Source organism: Periplaneta americana, chromosome 7 (assembly GCF_040183065.1).
Source record: "Periplaneta americana isolate PAMFEO1 chromosome 7, P.americana_PAMFEO1_priV1, whole genome shotgun sequence".
NCBI lineage: Eukaryota > Metazoa > Arthropoda > Insecta > Blattodea > Blattidae > Periplaneta > Periplaneta americana.
In genome coordinates, this window is record NC_091123.1 from 110,949,434 (window position 1) to 110,972,708 (window position 23,275).

General features: G+C 35.9%; 1 protein-coding gene and 1 long non-coding RNA gene across 3 annotated transcripts in view; one reads left to right on the forward strand and one right to left on the reverse strand.

The window, feature by feature from the left end:
* The window catches only part of LOC138702725 (uncharacterized), a 100,968-nt gene extending 100,465 nt beyond the window's left edge, over positions 1-503 (reverse strand). The window contains exon 1 of the long non-coding RNA XR_011332879.1: positions 473-503. This is a non-coding gene — a long non-coding RNA (uncharacterized lncRNA). The remainder of the gene's footprint in view (positions 1-472) is intronic.
* A 2,584-nt stretch (positions 504-3,087) lies between these two features.
* Positions 3,088-23,275, forward strand: part of LOC138703360 (fibroblast growth factor receptor homolog 1-like) — a 435,775-nt gene continuing 415,587 nt past the window's right edge. For both annotated transcript variants that reach the window (XM_069831162.1, XM_069831163.1), the window contains exon 1: positions 3,088-3,666. The gene's annotated coding sequence lies outside the window, so the exon portion shown is untranslated. The remainder of the gene's footprint in view (positions 3,667-23,275) is intronic.

A 23,275-nucleotide genomic window follows, 5' to 3' on the forward strand; every position in this document is an offset into this window, starting at 1 on the left:
TTTCTTTTCTTTTAGGCTCAGGTTTATTCGTGCGTTTCTTAAGTCTCATTTTTTTCGTGCGTAGGCTATTTATTTTCTCAGACCCGTGTTTATTCGTGCATTTTTTTTATAATTAATTTTTTCCGTGCGTATTTATTTGTTTCAGACCCTCATTTATTAGTGGGTCTACGTTTTGTTTAGACTCGCATTCATTGATGGGTATTTTTGTAGCTTACCGTTGATTCATGCATTTGTATTATTCTCTTACGGGTTTAACTTATCCGTGTAGGTTCAAGCTTAGTCTATTTATTTATTTAATTATTTATTTATTTATTTACTTATTTATTTATTCTTTCATTCGTCTATTTATTTATTTATTTACTCATTCATTTATTGGCATAATGAAGTGTTGCCTGTATTCATTTCACGACAGATTCTTATTATGATTTACTTGCGATTTAAGTTAATCACCATTTTCATTGTTATTGATAACTAAAAAAAAAAAAAAAAAAAAAAAAAATGGCACTCGAAATCTGCAGCTGTGGAAAATTTTAATTTGTCTCTTTTGAAAGTAATTTTCTTTATGACAGCTCTATAAAAGATTTTACGTCTCTTGTATGAGTCATGACTGAAAAACGGGGGAAAATTGTTCGAACAATAAAACAGAATTTAGAAGTGACTGACAAATTCGGAAAGGAAGGACGAGATATTAAGCGGACGGTAGATTATGGATTATGGATGAATTTATAACTAACTTAGATTGGATTATCTGCTGTGTTTTTCGTCTTCCCGGGATAACTGCGAATTTTCAGTATGTTCACAGAGAAGATGACGTAATAATTACGAGTCCAAAAGTTGCGTACTTCCTCATGCAGCAGTGATGATAAAATAATAATGACAGTAATAGAGAATTTAATTCACAGGGTAGGCTACAGTGGCGTACGCAGGATTTTGTCAAGTGAGGTTATTATTAAAATTGTTTACAATTTACAATACCAGTATTTTAAATTTTATTCTACAATTTGGATTCCTCGTTAGAGGTCTTTCCTTCTCCACTCTGCCCTAGAGTAGTGATCGACAGATTTTTGTCATCACACTTCTCTAGCTGAAGAGGCGAATTGAAGCCGAAACAGAGAAAAACGCAAAACAACAATTAGAGTTTACACTCTTAAAATCACAAGTTTGTGTTTTCACGAGTCTTTTCCAAAGGTTTGATCCTTTGACCGCTTTTGGTATTATCCTTTTGCAGTTTTTGGATCTTCCAAAGGTTTTGACTGGTGACAACACAAAATGGGACGATATTCTTTACCCCAGTTTCCGAATCACCGGTTTCGAACTATTCGGTTCTCATCAGCACGACTAAGACAGAACAGAGTGGAGAAAGAAAAAGACCTCTAATGAGGGATCCAAACTGTAGAATTTGATACACCTCCACAAATGCTATTGCTTTGTCTTTTGACTTATGTCTTTAAATTTTATGTACCGGTATTATTATTATTATTATTATTATTATTATTATTATTAGACTATTATTATTATTATTATTATTATTATTATTATTATTATTATTATTATTATTATTATTATTATCTTACGTCCCGCTCCGTGGCGTCGTGGTCTAAGGCATCCTGCCTAAGACTCGCGTTACGGAATGCGCGCTGGTTCGAGTCCCCATGGGGAAGAAATTGTCTCATGAAATTTCGGCCAGTGTATGCCCCCACCCAGCATCGTGATGCACTTGGGGAGCTACGATAGGTAGTGAAATCCGGTTACGAAAGCCAGATACAACGCCTGGGGGGAACATCGTGCTAACCACACGATACCTCCATTCTGGTTGGATGATTATCCACCTCTGCTTCGGCATATGGACGTGAGGCCAGCAGCCCGCTGGTCAATCTGGGCCCTTCATGGGCTGTAGAGCCAAGGATTATTATTATTATTATTATTATTATTATTATTATTATCTTAGGGTAGGCCTATATTCTTTAATATTAGATATATTCATGAATTGGCCTATCCTTATAAAACCTTTGAAACGTAATATTTTCACAGACATCCGATTTTTAACACATTTTAGCTTCTGTTTAATTTTGTATAATAAAAAATGTTTGTGTCATTATTACACTTACACAATTATCATTTAAATTATATTTAGTCAACAGTTATTTGTGTTTGATAGATAATACACTTTACTTTACATAACAGAAAAATATATGGATACAATCGAATATATTGAAATGAATGTAATTATTAAACACAATAATGGAACTTGAACTCGGCCAAGGATAAAGAATAAAACTGGCATGATGAATCCTATTGGAGGGGTAGGAGGACTATGCCTTATGTCGCTGTAGATTTTGTTACTCTGATAGTGAAAAATTAGAGAAGGGAAAACGATTATGGATAAAAAAAACTCAAATCTAAACATGCCATTTTTCAAGTTCAAGGGAAGGTTCTACTTCTAACCCTATAACATCCCCCCTTGCGTACGCCCCTGACAGGGTACGATTTGTAAGTGGAACGAGTGTACCCCGAAAAGGCCTTCTCCAAACCGTCTTCAAATTTCCATATGGGTTTTTCACGACTTGAACTCTGCTTTCCAAAATGGAAAATTTGATTTCTGTTACTTAAGTCTTTTACTAATGCAACTGTGAAAATGGATTTGCTGTTAATTCTGTAAAGCGCATAAATAAAATGGCCGGTCTCCTTTATAACAACGGATTCCGTCCAGCAGGTTCACTAACTCCGTAGGAGTGTTTAGTTCATCGCAGATCTCTAATAAACCACATAGCTTCCTGACAGATAATAAATCAAAACTCGAAGCACTTATTTTTCCTTTTTTTAGCTCGCTGTCACTACATCGAACCAGTTAGTAGTGTCTCCAGTGTACATCCCTCCCCTTCCCCTGATCTCGTCCCCACGCCGTCGCCAGGTGTGAAGGTAAGTAGGGAGTTAGCGAATTGCATTCATTTAGAATCACATGTAATTGTTTTCGCACCCAATCTCGTACACGCCCATCACAACGGTAGCCAACCAATAGCATCTTGGAGCGGTAGGTAGTTATCGCAACTGCCACCAGAGGGTTCCTAACACTTCTGTTGCGGTAACTCGGAATGATGTCACAGTCGGTTCGCAGCCGAGCGGAGGTTTGGTTGGTGAGATATTTCAACTCGCAGTGTTTTTGAATGAAGCAGTGAAATCCACTGAAAAAAACAGTTTCATATTTCGAACTAATAAACCTACTTTAATTTTAAGTCTATTGGATTTTATATGTTTAAATCAACGTAGCAAGAAATTTAGACTATCATATTTTGACATTTGCGTCGATGTTTCTGAAATATCGTCTGCTTTTTCAGGACGTCAAAATCATGTGTACTGGTTTTAATGGGCGTGTGTGTGCTTGTGAAGTTATTTAGTGGAAGGATAATACATTATCTGAAGTCCTGACTGTGGAAAGATATTTTAATTGAAACTGTAGCTCTTCTCCGACAGTTTAAAACTCTGTGTTGTGTGTACGTGGTGTGATAAACTGTGTGTTTACTCGATCGAACATTGACTGTTCTGGGACTCCAAATAAAAAAAACAGTGTTTGATTTATATGAGACATTTTAAACAGTCAAGTGGCTGGCTGCTAAATAAGTATAGTGACTCAAAAAGACTCGCGTGTTCCTAGAAGAGTTTTGCTTGGTAAGTACTTGTCAAGTAAGCGACCATGCTCTATATTTAAACACCCATCTCTGCGCTCCCAAGTAAGGAAGAGCGTAAAAACGGAGGGAGTCAATTCGTGAGTTGGAGAATATTGGCGCCTTCCGTTTACAGAAACTTTTTAGATTATTTATTTTGGTTTTGGCTCAAACCACGAGAATAAATTCTTGTTATAATGTGAAATTCTACGAGGTTTCTGTAAGCCATAACCGTAAGCGAGATATCAGCTGTTATCTAAATGAGATTGTGATTTCTTGTTAAACGGTTTGGCATTCGATCCCCAACTTATACTATAGCTAATGGAGTGAGGGAGGTTTTCTATCACTAATTTTATTTCTCCATGACCGTTATATTTAGTCTACCACTATAAGGATTGACTTATTTGTATGAGAACAGAGTTCGAACCTATTCTCTTGTTCAAATGTAAGATTACCCAAAGTTCTTTAAATCAAAACAATCGAAGTCCGATGCGTTGAAAAACACATTATCTTACGTGATATTCCAGAAAGTTTCTTAAATAGCCATAAATAGAAAGTTGTCAGGTGCGTCCCAAGGAATATTATGGATTCTCGTAAATCTTGCCAACATTCGATCCCAGGCTGATGTTACAGGCTATAATACAAGTCTAGTTGAGGGCCTTGCTCAGGGGGGTTTTGTGAACCTTGTTTATTGTGAACCTTCAGTTGTTTATTAGTTAGAATAGCTATACTGTCGATATTATAGCCAATCTATATCACACAGATATATTTAACTATTTCACTTTCTAGCTCACGACTTCTTCCCAAATGTGGGGCTAAACACCCAAACTCACCCCTTATGCTCGGTCGTGTCTAGTTGGTGATGGAAAATTGTTTTAATGTAGACTTTCTCAGAATAATTTTATTTTCCCCAACTCGTTATTTAATCAATGTTACATACTGCAATGTAAGACATCATCCTTTCTGTGAGAATTGGAATTCGAATTTCGAAAACTGCTATTTCTCTTTTCCTGCGACTTCTTAGCTGCAGCCCAATTAAAATATGGTGTTTCGCGGTAGTAAATAATCTGTGTTATGCGATGAACGAAGACGGATGTCAGATTGGTTTCCTATTAAGTAATTTTGTTTCACCCGCCATAATTATAATTTGGTTTTCCTTGAATCGTCATTTAACCGTTGTCAAATATTGTATTTAAAACAGTATTGTTTCTATGAGAACTGGGATTCTACCCTCGAAAATAGTTATTTCTATTACCATAATGAGAAATGCCGCAGAATTTCAAGCCAAAACCGTCTGAGGTACCACATTTGCAGCCCAATTCAGATCATGGTATTTCGCTGTAGTAAATAAACTGTGTTATGCGATGAACGAAGATGGATGTCAGAGTGGTTTCTTCTAAGTAATTATTTTGTTTCGACCATCTATTGAGATAATATTAGTCTACAGTATATTAAGTAGTCTACGTCTATGTTGGCCTCGCAAAACCTTGTTTCGATGAAAAATATAATTCAAACAGCAATTACGCTAGTTAAAAATGTGATATTCCAGAAATTTAGCAATACTTCATCTGAAACTTCAATCAGATGATGTTTCTCACTACTGATGGACAGTGCTTATGATTTGAGGTACAGGTATTTTCTCTATCGCCTATCACTGTTTTAATGGATTCTTAATAATAATAATAATAATAATAATAATAATAATAATAATAATAATAATATAGTTTCATTTAATTTCATACTTAATCCAAAAACTCACTCGAGACTAAACGTGTTATTAGTTAGTGATGTTTCAACTTCGAAAACAATGCACAGGTCCCTTAAGCCAAAAGCATGAAATAGACTAAGTATCATTCGCAATTTAAAGTTTTCTCTCAGTAATTCTTCGGTCTGGCCACCGGCGTAGCTAAGTCCGCTCGCCTGCCTATCCGAAGTTACTCTCGGGCGCAGGTTCGATTCCCTCTTGTGTTGATTACCTGCATGGGTTTTTCCTATGTTTTACCCAACCGTAAGGCGAATGTCAGGTAATATATGGCGAATCCTCGGTCTCATCTCGCTTTCATTAATACCTTCGACACTAAATAACCTAGTAAGCCTAGTTGATACAGTGTCGTTAGATAACAAGCTAAAAATTCTTCAGTTTACCCTACAACTATCAATTCGTTCTCGGCGGTGGTCTAATGACTACCATGCTAGCTGTTGAAATCGAGATTCCTGGCTTCATACTGGAGAAGGGCGATGCATTTTAGAGGACGATAAAATTCTTAGCATAGTGTCGTCTGTGAGGGATGTAAAACTGTGTGCCCTGTATCGTAAATTTCAGGTTCGTAAAGAATTCTATAGCTGATGGAGATCTACAGGCAAAATTTGTCGGTAGTTTCTTGCCGATGCTCAATTTGGATGCAGAATAACGGTCTGTAGTTGAAAACAACTATCATTAAAGTAATGTTGTGAACTTACAACTTTAAATGTCCAGTTTGCTGAAACTGTACGAAGACTCCTCCAAATGGTAGAACTGTAGCCTACTGTCTCACTTTTTACATGTAACACAATTTATTATGTTTCAGAATTCATTTCCACAATTCTTATTCAAATAACTTGAGGTTATTTAATATTAAATTGTATTATGATTACTATGTCAGAGTTTATTCAGTGTTGATAGAATGGTATAAGTTGTCGAGTAAAAAATAATTTGTAGTAAGTCGACCGTAGTCTATTTCAAATTATATTCTCGGTATTTGCAAACGTGGACTGAGTAAACAGACGAAAAACTCGTTGATGTAGTGACCTCGAGGATCATTGCGCGCGAACTTTCCAGAAGTACGAAAACAACACGCAACACCACGACCAGTTAATTTACTTGTCAACACGATAGGCCTACTATAGAACTGTGTATTTTTATTTCGTATGTATTTTTTTCTAAACTTACAATAGCTATGTATAGTCTTACGATGGATTAAAAAAAAAAAAAAAAACTAAACAAATTAAGGATAGATAACGATCAAAATTATCAGTCCCAATTTAATCATTTCCATCTCTCTTTCTATCTCTCAACATCTCTTTTTCTCCTTTGCAATCCTTAGGTTACTCTTGTTTGGAAAGTCTCTTTGGGTTTATTCTCTATAAGTAGGCCTATATCGTGTTAACTTATTCTTCTATTTGCACAAGAATGAAAATATGTGCAATTTTCTTAGGTATCTTAACCTGTTGTTCGTACAATAGGTAGCGAAATCCGATTGCGAATGCCAGCTATAACGGCTGAGGGAATCATCGTGCTAACCACACGATACCTCCATTCTGGTTGGATGATCGTCCACCTGTGCTTCGGTATGTGGACGTGAGACCAGCAGCCGGCTGGTCGGTCTAGGCCCTTCACGGGCTGTAGCGCCATGGATTATTATTATTATTATTATTATTATTATTATTATTATTATTATTATTATTATTATTATTTACCTGTTGTTCGAGTTTTTATTTCATAGATAGAAGAAATCTTATTTTAGAGGCCTTGATTAAAGGGTTCAGAGCCATAGTGAGCCAGGCGCCATTTATTAAAAACGGAGAAAGCAAGGGTTAAGGTTAAGTGAATGCCATAGTTTAATGAAGATTGACATCATTTAGTTTTAATGTGTTTACTTTATATTACTTGCTATATGTTTCTATTGAATTATGGTAATAACTTTATTTTAACTCTTGTTTTCTATGGTTTTAGTAAATGGCACTTGGCCCACTATGGTTCTGAACCCTTCAATTAAAGAGTGTGATCCCAAAACTCGCTCAGTTCGTAGACAGGTGGATAAAAACACTAGCCCAGTTCTCTCATAAAAATGAACTTAACGCACTCTTCAAGTTTACTTTTATTTTTAGTAGGGCCTATTCGTAATATTATTCTTAACCATAAAACACTTCGCAGAATTTCAGTGCATAGGGCCTAACTTCACTTCATTTTTCAAATCTATCATTATTCCTAATATTTTTTAGTTGTAGTTGATTATTTAACTACGCTGTATCAGCTACTCGGTTATTTAGCGTCGATGGAATTGGTAATAGCGACATGGTATTTGGAGAGATGATGTAGAGAATTCGCAATAGATTACCTTAGATTACCTAATATTCGCCTTACGCTTTGGGAAAACGTCGGAAAAAACCAACAAGATAATCAGCCCGAGCCGAACTGTTAGAGTTTAACTCCAAATCAGTAGACAAACGCGCCAGCCAACTGAACTACGTCGGTGGTTACACATTCTTTGATATTTAGTTTATTTTATTGTTAATATCGTAATCGTATATTTGTCTCTTAATTCATATTGTCAAATTCAGAAGGCTTTCCAAGTTATCATGCAGTTTTGAAAATTAAATTGCAAGGAATACTTCATAGATAGGAGGTGGGAGTATCCCTAGAAAATATTTAGCAATTGTCTGTGTGTTCCTTTCAAATTCTACTTAGACTGACAGGAATTTAAACCCGAGTCTTTGGCGTAGAAATTTGATATACTGGCTGCTGTTCTAACGATGTGCCACTCTTATTTCCAGACACTTTCTAATCTTCTTTTCATTTCTTAAATTACTGGCTGTAGTATTTTATTATCAATACATACTTATACTAAGAATACTGTTATAATTCGTTAGTAATCTGCTAAATGTAATTCTCCTGAAGATAATAATCCTGATAATCAAAACATTTCAGTGACTGAAACTTTAATAACCCGTACCATTTTCACTTCTGTGAGAATTTTAAACCAAAGCGGGACTCTCACAAATAGCCGAACTTGCTCTTCGAGTGGTCAACATGAAGCAAGAAAGAGACACTCACTCCCTCAGCTAGAGAGGGAAATTTCAATTGCTCTGTTGATAATCGAATCCGGACCCTCTGAACTTGTAACCATCGCTAGAGACATAATTTCCGAACATAAATAAATGCAGGATACGTAGCCACGACATTAAAACTCAGATCTGCTCTCATACTTGCTTATAGTCATCTCGCTTTGTATACTGTGATGAATGACTAGGTGGATAAAAAGTGTCATTAGTCAAGTGTAATTTACGTAACATTGGTGGAAGTACAGTGACAACCAAAAGCTTAAAACTATCCATTTATTCTCTTATCGATGGCTAACAAGTGATACCTCGTATCTGCAAAAATTATAATTTAGTTTAACTATGTTATTATTATTATTATTATTATTATTATTGTTATTATTATTATTATTATTATTATTATTATTATTATTATTATTATTTATATCAACTATATTATTATGTTCACAAAATTTTTATCTTGGAGTGGAAGATACTGCAAATCAAAAGCATAGAGTGTCTGTTTTCACAAAAATTAATTTTTAAAACAGTTTTTTTATTTACCTGCAAAATCACAGGTATCACTTCTTAGCCATCTACATAAAGTGAGTGTAGAAAGTACTGAAACACCTAACGCAAGTTACAAACATTGTGTATTAATTACGCATGCACGTAATATTTAGTGAAAACGTGAAACGGGTATAATCTATAACTCTTCATTTGACTGAATCTGAAATAGAAACGAGAGAATCTTTAAAGAAATTTTGTTTTAGAATAGAAGAATCCGAAACGGCAGAAATACAAAAAAAAAAAGTATTGATACAGTACTACGTTTTAGTCAGTAGCAAGTGTACGTGCAGTCGAGTGATAATGGTTTTAATTATATTATTGATAGTAATGATTATGATCACGATGATCATGACATTGATATCGATGGATTTCATATCATTCATGGTACGGATGGTAATACGGCATTGCTAATGTTTAGGACCTATTTTTGATTGAATAAAATGTTGATTTCACTGTTAAATCTGCCACTATTTTGGCGAGTATTACGTAAAATAAGTTTTCAATGAAATGTATTGCTCATTCATTAATTCATAGTTTTCTGCCAAGAGCAGGTCTTCCATTGCAAACCCAGCATTCTTCAATCTTTTCTCTTTGTCTTCGTTATTATCCATATATCTTAATGTCGTCTGTCATCTGATAAGTTATCTTCTTCTGCCTCGAATTTTTCTCTCGTTCACCATTCCTTTCAGTGCATCCTTCAATAGGCAGTTTCTTCTCAGCCAGTGACCCAACCAATTCCTCTCTCTCTTCTTGATCAGAACTGTATTATGTTATGTTTAATATAAAACTTTTCGTTACTTTTTATCATATATCAACATCAACAAAATAGGCTAAGAACTTCGAATGGTTTCTATATTGTTTGCAGGAACGACAGTCAATGATTTATTCGCGTACGCAGGAAAGCCTCTCTCGCTGCCCACATTAGACGTAAAGAACCGCACTCACTGCTTGCAAACAATTCACACCAAATTCGCTGCGGTGCTCTATTAGCCCCTCCCCCCACACATAAACCTTTTCGCATAAAATTGCTGTGGCCTCCGGTACATAACTTAATGCAGCAAAGATTTAAAAATCGACTGCAGAAATCGACATTCTTTTCGATAGCTGTAGAGATAACTGTAGAAAATGTACACAATATCCATAGAGAAAATTATTGACATTACGAAGCGATTGACAAATTAACTGAAACAACAGTCACAAACATGGGTTTTAAGAAAATTGAATAAAATTTTGGTGTACACTCGTATTTTGTAGTTTTTGTAATAGGCTATAGGCCCTAGGAGGTATATTTCGTGGTTATTGGCATGTTTCGCGCAATGATCAAATTTTGTGTTATTTGATGAGTTAGTTTTGCTTAAATATGGTATTTTAGGTATACAGAGTGTTAAAAAAAGTATCCAATATTTTAGGAGGTGATAGTATGTATCAAAACAAGAAAAAATGTTTAATAAATATGTGCCCTACAACACATAGCCTACTTTCTGACATCTGAACACTTGTTCATAGGAAGTACTCAATGTGACGTCCATTTATGGCAATGCATTTCTCTGCCCTACAATACGGAAGACTACCAGATAATCATACCGTAGTTGACACCCTGGCATGGAATACTGATACGTCGCAAGGAATACTGAAAACAAAAGTTTGGTTGCGGATATGAGCGGGGTTCAGCAGAGATGGTGGTGTGAATTTTTGTAATCAGCATGTGTAGGCTGATCAAAATACCCATGCAGTTGAAGAAACAAGGCATCAGCACCGAGTCTCAATCAACATATGGGCAGGCATTCTTGGCGATAGATTAAGGGCCATACGTGCTACCACAGAGATTAACTGGGGCTCGTTATCAGGACTTCCTTATTAACGTATTGCCTACCTTGCTGGAGTATGTGCCATGTCAGCAAAGACTGCAGATGTGGTTCATGTATGATGGCACTCCAGCACATTTTTTCCGCAGTGAGCATGAACAACTGACGCAGACATTTCAGGACCGCTGGATTGATTGGGGAGGCCCCACAGCTTGGCCTGCTCGTTCCCCAAACCTAAATCCTTACACTTTTGGTTATCAAGAACAACCAGGTCAATTTCAAAGAGTGCGTGATTCCTTAAGCCGAAGGGGAGAGGAATGTATTGCCATGAATGGACGTCACATTGAGCACCTCCTATGAACAAGTGTTCAGATCTCAGAAAGTATGTGTTGTAGGACCCATGTTTATTAGACATTATTTTCTTGTTTTGATGTATACTAACACCTCCTAAGATATTGGATACTTTTTTAACACCCTGTATAGAAAGGTAAATCTAGAAAGTAATTAATTGTAGATAATTTCGTGCGTATCGCTATTGCCAGAAAATACGCTCCATAATTATGTTAATTATTACTTGTTAATGGTTAATATGCTGCTTATGATAGTGAGGGTATTCATGTTATCGATTATATTGATAGTGGAGAAGCTATTGTTCATATTGAATATGATGTTGCTAATGATGATGTCATTGGTGCAATTGAAGCTACTGATGCAGTTCATCATGTTGATTCTGAGGTTGTTTGATGATGATGATGATGATGATGATGATGATGGCGACTTTGATGATTTATGTTACAGCAAAAATTATTTTGATATTTATGTAAGCATTGGCGATGTCTGTAAACAACGACGTGAATATCTACACGGCAAAAGAGGCGTAGTTCGTTGCGAAAGGTTCGAAAGAAAATCTTTCAAGAATTGAACCGGTACCATTATGGCGTAGTGCATAACCACATTTGTTACCCTTCGTATGGAGACTGGGTGGCCCCAGATGTGACGTGGTGCGATGAAGATCCCGGCTCGCAGACGCTCGCTTGCCAGCACAAAGCCCTCCTCAGTCTGCGACGTCTGCGGGTTCAATTTCATAGCTGTTACACAGTTCCGCGCGCTCTCCGTAGGATTCATCTTGATATACTTGTAATTCACGCTCTTGCCGTCTTGCGATGCTTCCCAACTGCAGAGGTTCTGTGGCGTTGCAGAGTGTATCCGAGCTTAATTAATTCTCTATGAAGGGTTATTTAAGACCAATACTTGATATTAATAAACCTTAACTCAGGAGTGGCATCATCGCTATCACCGCCGCCTTCACCACCACCACTACCACCACCATCTTCGTCATTGACTTTCTCCTTAATCTTGTTATTTTCCTCTCCTTAATTATCTTCATCTTCATTATCATCCCTATAATCTTCACAAACATCTCAGTCATTATAATCGCCATCCATATCATAATCATCGTCATCATCAACATCTCTTAATAATTATTACCAATCTTTCCTATTTTCTGCCTTCCTCTTAGTTTCCGCACATGATTCATATATCTTCTGATGTCTTCTTCTGCTTCGAACTCTTCCAACCAATATCTTTTTCTCTTCCTGATCAATTTCAGCATCATTCTTTCTTTACCCACTCTTTCCAACACAGCTTCATTTCTTAATCTCTCTGTCCATTTCACACGCTCCATCATTCTTCCTATCCACATTTCAAATACTTCTAGTCGCTTCTCTTCACTTCGTCGTAATGTCGATGTTTCTGCTCCATACAATGCCACACTCCACACAAAGCACATTACTAATATCTTCCTTAGTTTTTTTTCCAGTTTATTCGCAGAAGATAGGCCTACTCTTTTTTCTATTAAAAGCTTCCTTTGTCATTGCTATCCTTCTTTTGACTTCTGGCAGCAGCTCATGTTACTGCTTATAGTACACCGTAAGTATTTGAAGCTGTCCACTTGCTCTACTGCTTCATTTAATGTTCGCACGTTTACTTCCTTTATTTTTCTTCCGACAAGCATGGTCTTCGTCTTGTTTGCATTTATCTTATGCACTTTATTCTTCTTCTTCCTACTGTCACCCCTTCCATGTTCTGAAAACCGTTCTTCACTAAACCCTTCAAGTAGATGTTGAACACGATAGGTAGTAAAAGACATCCTTGTCATATTCTTCTCCCTATTTCACTTCCTCCAGACATTTCTTCTCCTAGTCTGACTTTTTTCTTTGGGGATATGTCAAAGATGCAGTTTGTGTCACTTTTACCTCAAGACCTTGAAGAAGTAAGAATCATGTACGATTGCATTCATAAACAGAGATGTGTTGGAGAGAGTTTGGTATTAATTTTATGTATGACGTGTAAGAAGGGGTGATCACATTGTTTATAATGTGTCAATAAAAACAATTGAGAGCTTCTTAAATAAATTATAATATGTACCTAGTTATTAATTATATGCTTAATACTTAATAATAATCACATGAAAGTGTTAACCATACATTGTATAGATCTATGTATTTTGATTTTAGAGGGATTCGTAATGATTGCAATTTGTTGAAGAGTACAAATCAGATATTGGTATTATTATTGTATTTTCAGAACTTTATATTTCTAACTTCTGGAATCGCTGTCTCCTGGGTTATTGGAATTGATATTTCATACTATCTCGTGTGAGACATTAACTCTGTAATTAGTATCCCTTACTGACTGTCACGTGTGGGACAAGTTTGGGTACGCCCGTCCAATTAGACATCGGCTACTGGATATCAAGGCAGCTCACGTGTGTCTGAGCACTTGCCTAAGCCTTGCCGACGTCCCTCATCATCAGATCGATCAATAATAAAAAGTGACCGCTGCTTTCTCGCCCGAAAAATCAGTCTACTAATAAGTGAAAGGATATCCACACGTGTATCTCAGAATGGAATGAGCTACCAAAAAGAGAGAGAGAGAGAAAATGAAAGAGAGAAAATTTCTTGTCCATATCACGACTTGTTTCTGATTTGGTCCGATTTAGATCTGATTTATACATGTGTAATTACTTGACGGACGGATTTATGATAATTGCCATTGCTAGAAGAAGGCTTCCATGTGTGTTGAGAGTAACTATAGCCTTTGGTTCAAGGGCATAGGAGTCAGATTCGTATTGGATATAAACAAGGCATTTAATTAAAAATCGGTCAGTTTCTTTTTGGACGTTACAATTTGTTGGAAAGCAGACTGCTCTTAAACGTTTTCCGACGACACAACATTTCCTTGTGTCGCTTCTCAGTGTTGATAAAATGAATGGAGCCGAATTTAAAGTGACACAAACGAGGCGACGTCTGTTCGCGAGCAAGTTTGTTAAGTATTTCTACTCCAGTGTGTCCCAACGTTTTTGGCACTGTGGACACTGTGTAGATTTAACTAATTCTGAAGACTTCGCTACTAGTTTGTCTCATTTTTCGACACGAATAATTTTTAGTTTATTTTTTCAGCCTGTGTTTTGTAGATCCTATTATGGTTATGGCTGTTGCTGTTATGGCCATTCTCATTATAATTATACTCATCCTGTATCTCACGAATTTATTTACGCGGAAATTAGAAGTAGAAAGGTCTTACATACTCCTGGCTATTTGATATGTTGAACACAGCACGAACATTTCTACAGGTTTCCAGTGTAACTGATTTTTGTGTTTTGGGGATCATTTCATTGCAGTCAAAACTTGATTTTCCGACGTATTATATTAAATTAATTCGTGTTCTTAAGAACGTAGCCATTATGACTGTAAGGATGATTTTTATATCTGCAGTGCTTGGGAAAAGTGGCATAAATCAGTTTCCACAAACATTTTTATTAATTTATTGACAACTTACGGAACATCTGCTCGCTTGGGGAAAGAGACATAAGTATTTCTCCCATTACAATAATTCACATACAACAAAATCAAATCGACATAAACTAGTGTGAACAGTTTTTTTCTTCTCTTGTAAAATTAACATTTTTTATTAGTGCCACTTTTCCCGAGCACTACAGATATACATTATACAAGTGGAAATACGAGTATAAAAGAACGAGTTTCACAGAATCTTAGGGCCATATTCATAGACATTCTTAGCCCGGGTTTCCGGTGGATTGTCAGCGAACTAACGATTTTCGTATTCATAAATCAGTGTTAGCGATATGATATGATATGATATGAATCCTGTACAAGTAATCAGTCGATAGCCGGGGCTAGTTTAGCACGCTCGTAGCGCAGGCTAGCGAAATGTCTATGAATAGCATCCTTAGACATTGTGGAGAGGCAAAAATGGAAACAGAAAAGATTTATTCATAAACCTATCGCCTAAAATGTCATTTTTCCGAGTGAAAGCAATAGACCTACTTCCCAGTGTACCATTGATCAAAATAGCAAATTTTGTACATTAGGAAAAGCCTAATTTTCTTAATGCTGCAAATTGGAACCATTATTTCTTATAATTTACAATTATCCGCATTTGTCATGCGACTAGCGCCACCAGCGGCTAACCAATAATTCAGGTGTGCCAGCAACGCGCCATATTTTCACGTCAGATATTTTGGTAATATATCGAACTACATATTTTCAAAAACGTAAATTACATAACAACCATAATATTCGTACATACATATAGATGAGGAGGCGAGACCTGTGAGCTATGCGAGAAGGGAAAGAATGAGCTATCAGAAAGAGAGTTTCTTTCAGGATGGTTAATATTAGCCTATATTACGAATCTACAGACATGGAAGTTCATCTCAGACTAAAACTTATCTTCCCCTCAGTACCGATTAGTGATATAGCCACGACACGTGATAAAGTAACAGGACAGGTCTTTCCTCCTCTACTGTACATGCATACGTACATACATACATACATACATACACACATACATAGGCCTACATACATAAGTGGGTACATGTATAAATTTTATTTATACTTAAATGTACAAATATGCATCATTCCTTCTTCTGTACAGTTTTCGCATTTCTTTCAGTATATGTTCACAACCAGCTGGTTAGATATAGAAGTGTATTAGGCCTATATGTCTATAATTTGTCCTTATTTTTATTTTATAATAATTGAAAACGTATCTTTCCAAAGTGGCTGAGTACCAATTTTTCGAATTTCATTTTATTCAGTCTAAGGGAGGCACATCCATATGAGCATATCATACTATATGCCGTAGTTGAACTGTAAGTGGCTCATTTGTGCGCGAAAGATTGTGTTGGAGGTAGGTCTCGCAAGCAGGGAATACCGACGGAAGGAATGCGAATGAAACAATGTGGTAAGGAAGAGCGGGCGACAGGAAAGGTCACGAGATAGCTTGAATGATATTCAGGAGTACAGTCGTAAGAGAAATGACATCGATAGAATCAAGTCTTGCGTTGTGATAGTTGCATTACGACTTTAGTTTGTTCCATTGCATGTGAATACGTGTCTTGTATCGCATGGTATTATTATTTACGCGTTTAATTAGCTTCGAATTTTTCTCTTACTACTTTCTTTATTTCCACAGCGATGTCCTTATTTTTTAATCTTTTTGGAAGAGACAGTACTTCCATCGGCACGCACCACTCGCCCCCTCGGCGTGCCCACATACACACGTCAAAACAGACAGCAACGCCACCATTGATTTTCGGTAATCGTTCCTTGCGCGAGCTATACCTCAACATGTATTTGGTAGTGTGTTTTTAATAAATATCTCATAAGGTTGTTTTTGGGGCTTAGTCCCTTTGAAAAGATAATTTTCAATATTAATATTAGTCCTATTGATTTTTAACTTGAGTAAATTTCGCACTTAATTTTGTGGCATAGTGTTAGTACATCTGGTTACATATTCACGTGGTTAGGGTTCAACTCTTTAAAAAGGAGTGGAATTCTTTCTCCTTACCGTGTTTTCCACGGTATACTGGCCACTTGGTCGGACGAATGAGAACCCAATAGACTAGAGGATCGAATCGTTTATACAAATGATGATGATGATGATGATGATGATGATGATGATGATGATGATGGATCGAATCGTTCATACAAATGGCGATGTTTATGATGATAGTTGTGACGATTATGATGAAGAAGCCTGTGACTTGATATTCTCGAAGTTCCAAATCACTTCATAGGCTTCGCCTCGTTCCATTGCAACCCAAACACCTCAAGTGCCAGGTGTGTTGCCTATACCTGCGATTCTCATGTTTGTACAGGTAGCACTTCAGCAGGTGTGTGAAGCAAATTAGTGAATGCTTCTTGACTTTACCTACAAGAATGGAAGTGCATTCTTTGAAATACACTTCTTTATTGTTCTTATTCTTCTTGCAATATTAGGCGTACTATTTCTACTACTAATTCCATAGCTACTAGTATTTACGCTGCTGCTTTTACTATTTCCGCTAATATTACTGCTACGACTATTTGCATTTCTACTTGAACATTTCTCAAAGTCTTGAACTAAAACAATACAAGACAATAGCAATGGGCGGACAGACAGGAGTATTAAGAAAGACGGTGATTCCCACCCTGTGTTAAATATATATCGGAACACCATTAGTTGGTCTATGATAAGCAATAACTAAATTTAAATCTTATTTATATTTTGAACGCTTACATTATTATCATTTCCTAACTTTAGCAGAATATATAAAAGTGGAAATATTTTCTCAGTTGTAGTATAGAAGTAAACATTAATAGTGAAATAAAACGAATAATCTAATTGCCATTATAGAATTGGATATTTTATTTTGAGTTCAATACGTGCACATGAAAAACATAAAGTGCACTATGAGTAGGATTTAAGGATATAAACAAAATAACAAGATCATAATGCTATCTTCTCCGTATTAAAACACTTATAATACAAGTTATTATGATAGGAATTCAACTGAATTTGTAATATGTATGGCATATAAAAATACGTCAATAAGACGAACGTATTTAGACATTTATGAATTACAATAAAAAGAAATCATCAAAACATACAAAGAAAAACAAAATAAATACGAGTATAAAGCTATGACAGTTTCTTAAAAAAAAAAAAAAACTTTAAAATTGGTGTTTATGTAAACATTGCAACGTGTACATTTCCGGATAGGAAAAAAATAATTTGATGTATATTATACACAAATAACTAAAAAGATTTAATAAACAAATAAAATAACGGAATATATTACGTTAGCAGTACGTTTAAGGAAGTATTGAAGGTCGTGTTGCCAATGGTATAATACAGATTATGGTGGTAATATAGGACGAGAAAATAATGAAAATCACTCGAGAAAATAGGTAAAAAATCAAGCGAAGCTTACATAATATATGCAGGAAATTGAAATCAAACATGAAAAGCATCTTGTAATCCATTGTAGTTGTAATCCCCTGGTAGAGAGGAAGAGGAGGCCTGATGGCCTTATCTCTACCAGGTTAAATAAATAAATAAATAAATAAATAAATAAAAGACGTTAATGGTAATAACATAGTAATAAAATAATTGAATATCGATTACTCGACAGGCAGTTCAAATCAGACGACTCTAAATTTTTAACTACTTAATTTTTTTAGTTTAAAAAAAGATATTCCAAAATAATAAGCACGTCAACGTGAATATTGTTAATCTTCGAGGGACGTGAACTGAAATTTACTTTAAAATATTTGCTCATTGTTACGCTGAAACATAATGAAGTCATCGCCGTTCCTGCAGAGGTGGGAAGAACCTTAAAAACTCGATAATGAGAAACAAACCTACATAATAAATTATTTTCGAGAATTTTCAGTTTCAGATATTGAATTCCTATTTACTTATATATTTGTGTAAATTAAGATTTTGTATTTCTTGTTTCATTACTAATTACATTGAATAATAATAATAATAATAATAATAATAATAATAATAATAATAATATAGTCAATTTCTGGTAACTTAATTTCTAATACCTAAGTTATCGACCATTAAACAGTCTCAGAAACTTAACCGCGGTGGTGGTTGTGGTAGTTTTAAGTACCGGTATTCTGAAAAATCGTGTATATATTCGTACACCAATGACAGCATATTCAGAAGTCGTGTTTTGAAAAATGCAGGATATAGACAGAAAATTGTTCAGCAGTATAGCATCTCAGTCATAGCAAACATAGCACGTATAATTTACTCAACATATACTTGGTTTATTAAAATGCATGAATTCAGAAAACTTGAAAATACATAAAGAACCAATGAACTAATAAACCGAAACAATTTGAAATAATAAACTCATTCTGTATATGAAAACGTATAATTTCCGTCTTCTTTCAAATTCAACTGTTATCTTGTCGGAGTACGTAAATATTATTAAATGTTGTGACTTTGAGGGAATTCAGTTGAACAGCCCTGACTCCTCTCGTTCTGAGAAGCAAGATTTGTGGGGTGCAGTATAAGAGGCTGGGAACTTGGATGATTCTGTTTCTAGGAAGAAAGGTTTGAGAAACTGCTGCCTGCTGTTTTATCGCCAGACCTGCTCCTGCGTCTGGTTTTTTACGCGTGTCTTACAGAGTGCTTCTGAAATCCAGCACTTTGGGTTAGCTCAACCGCTGACGTTCCGAATGTCGCAAATCGTCACGATGTTTCAGATTCGCAGAGATTTCCAAGGCTGTACAACTAGCTCACTAATGTATTTTCCCCCATGACGATTCATCAGAAATTCTTAAATGATAATATCAGACGGATCATCCTGACTCAGTCTTTATAGTTCAATCTCTTATTGCTGGATGTGACATTGCGGTTATCGAATTTGTAAATTAGCGGGATGTTCAAAGAGACTATGTATGAAAACACGGTGAAGGTGCTGCTGCACTTAAATCGTTAAAATCATCAGAACCACTCCAAAATAACTTCCATCTTCATCACGGCCACAGCCTAGTTCCGATGGTAGTGAGTTGAACTCTGATCTGAGTATGCTCACGGGCGATGGTTCGAATCCTTCTTTGACTAATTATGTAATCGATTTTTTCCGAGATTCTTTCCAAATTAAGGTCAGAGCAGGCTTTATGGCGCATCTTCGGACTTATTTCGGCAAATTCTATCCCACTATCACGAATTCCATTGACGCTAGATAATCTCGAAGTTGATACAGAGTCGTTAAAGTCGATTAAAAATCTCCAACACCATTACCGACATTATCAGGAAAACAATTATGACCACAACTATTACTACCAACACTAACATCACCATCACTACAACAACATTAATATCACCACCACCATTAGTCGTAACACCACTACCATCATCAATACCACTACAATATCATTACCATCATCACCATTACAATATTATTACATTTACCACCACCACCATCACCACCACCACTGCAACACCATTATCATCATCACCATCACTACAACACCATTACCATCACCACTACAACACCATTATCATCATCACCACCAACACCACCACTACAACACCATTACCATCACCACTATTATAGTGTCGTCATCAAAACATTAGCAACATTGTTATCATCGTCATCAGCAAATACAGTACTTTAGACATTATGCCAATTACTACCGACAGAATCCCATCATCACTACCGCCTCCACCTCCATCTTCAGCACTGTCACCACTAATAGTGTTTCTAAATGAATCTGAAAATTTATTTTACGCTATAAATTTCCTGAGATAGAGTAAACGCATTTTCTTCCAGGACAGAAGCGATAAGCGTCGAGTACCGACCAGTTACAATGAAGATTTTTATGCAAATACAGTAATAGTAAGATAGTTTTATCTAAACAATCGGCGAACTGACATCATATTCATGTTGAAAGAATGTCCGGCGTGAGACATAAGGAATTCGACATTTGTTGTTTGTATCTTCATAAAGCGCCACATCCGTTTGTAATGACGTAGTGCCACTATTAATGAAAAAATAACTCTTTCAGGATAACATCCTGTATCGAAATAATCTTTACTCTTGTATATTTCTACACTACTCCTTTTACTGTATAAATCTGTGATAATCGTATAAGCGAGGAATAAAATGCTTATATTTACTACATCTCTAATTCTGATAGCTAGTGACTTCTTATCAAATAAAACCAAAGTTGAATCCAAGGTGATCGTAAAATTGAATTGACTATGTGGGTATAAAGGTACCTTTAGGACGAGACTTTGCTCAAAGAGGCTTTTTATGCACTCTCTGGCTGTACTGTCGGGCTAAGCCGCCCCCAACATTCGCCACACTACGCATTCTTCTCTATCCTTCAAATTCATATACCATACCTATCTCTGGTGATGATCTTCCGTACCTTATAAATCTATATGAGAAGTCATATCCATATTAGGTAAGCAATAATCTGGGAGTGGCAAGACTTTATTGCCTCTTATCTATGAGAAGTCTGGAATCCACTACTATTGCCATCTATCAAACTTTGAACAAATCGCGAGGAACATCGATTGCGGTGGACGGTCCATTCGACGTCGCGCAAACACAGATGCCCCTTTTTTTTTAGATGTGAATGATAATTGAAAGGGAAATTTGTGAAGAGTGTTGATAGAATGACGAGAAAATGGGAAAACGTCGAGAAAAACCCTCAGAACTTTGCCTTTGTCCACTATAAATACAATTCCACCACCACTGAGATTTGAACTCTGTTCTTCGGTCGTCGTAATTCAGCGCTCTGTCAACTGAGATACGAAGGCAAAAAAAAAAATGTTGCGTGATGTAAAGGTGTCAATAATAGGCTCTGGATAAAATATCAAATCCAAGTTGATGGAAATATTTAAATAATACCCCAAAATATTCTCTTGCTGAAAATAATAGAAAAAAAGATCAGAAAAATTCGAGCAATATATTATTCGATTACTTACTTACTTACTGGCTTTTAAGGAACCCGGAGGTTCATTGCCGCCCTCACATAAGCCCGCCATTGGTCCCTATCCTGAGCAAGATTAATCCAGTCTCTATCATCATATCCCACCTCCCTCAAATCCATTTTAATATTATCTTCCCACCTACGTCTCGGCCACCCCAAAAGTCTTTTTCCCTCCGGCCTCCCAACTAACACTCTATATGCATGTCTGGATTCGTCCATACATGCTACATGTCCTGCCCATCTCAAACGTCTGGATTTTATGTTCCTAATTATGTCAGGTGAAGAATACAATGCGTGCAGCTCTGCGTTGTGTAACTTTCTTCATTCTCCTGTAACTTCATCCCTCTTAGCCCCAAATATTTTCCTAAGCACCTTATTCTCAAACACCCTTAATCTCTGTTCCTCTCTCAAAGTGAGAGTCCAAGTTTCACAACTGTTTTATAAATTCTAACTTTCAGATGTTTCGACAGCAGACTGGATGATAAAAGTTTCTCAACCGAATAATAACACGCATTTCCCATATTTATTCTGCGTTTAATTTCCTCCCGAGTGCCATTTATATTTGTTACTGTTGCTCCAAGATATTTGAATTTTTCCACCTCTTCGAAAGATAAATCTCCAATTTTTATAGTTCCATTTCGTACAATATTCTGGTCACGAGACATAATCATATACTTAGTCTTTTCGGGATTTACTTCCAACCCTATCGCTTTACTTGCTTCAACTAGAATTTCCGCGTTTTCCCTAATCTTTTGTGGATTTTCCCCTAGGATATTCACGTCATCCGCATAGACAAGAAGCTGATGTAACCCATTCAACTCTAAACCCTGTCTATTTTCCTGAACTTTCCTAATGGCATATTCTAGAGCGAAGTTAAAAAGTAAAGGTTCGATTATTATTCGATATTATTCGATTAGAGTGAATAATTACCTAAATACTAAAAGAATGTTTTTCCCTCCAAAAAAAAAAAAATCGGAGACGAAAGGATAAGAGGTCACAGAATTTGTTGAAAGTCGTAATAAACTGCAGAGTGCAAATCGCGAAGAAGAAAACGAGAAAAGAGAACTTGGAGGAAGAGGAAGAGAAAGTGAATAAGAATAGTTAGCAAAATATGAGGGTTTTATTAATAGTTCATGAATAAGATTTATTTTGGACGTATATAGTCTACTTTTATTTTACTATTTTGTACAATTTTTTAAGTATATCCACATTGAGAGAAGTCAAGTGGTTTCATAATAAATAACCCTCTAGTATCGCTAGTTTTGTAAATTAAACTTCACTGGCTTGTCAGTAGATGGATCTGTGGATATACTTTCAAAAACGCGCAAAAATTCAAAATTGACATCCGAGCGAGTTACAAGGTTTTGGAATAAGGTAACGATATATGAAAACTAACATTAAAAAATGAAACAAATATAGCAGTAATGAATAAAAAGTAATGCAATTTGAAAACTATCTTCCAGATTTAAATTCTAAAAGTGAGATAAGAGAGAAAGTAACAGTAGTAGATGAGAAAAATAAGGAAGGGGGAAAAGAGAAAAGTAGTAGGAAAAAGTAAGAAAATTAAGGAGGATGAAAATGGAAAAAATTATGTAGTAGAAGAGTGAAATGATGTAGTTCCAAGATGATA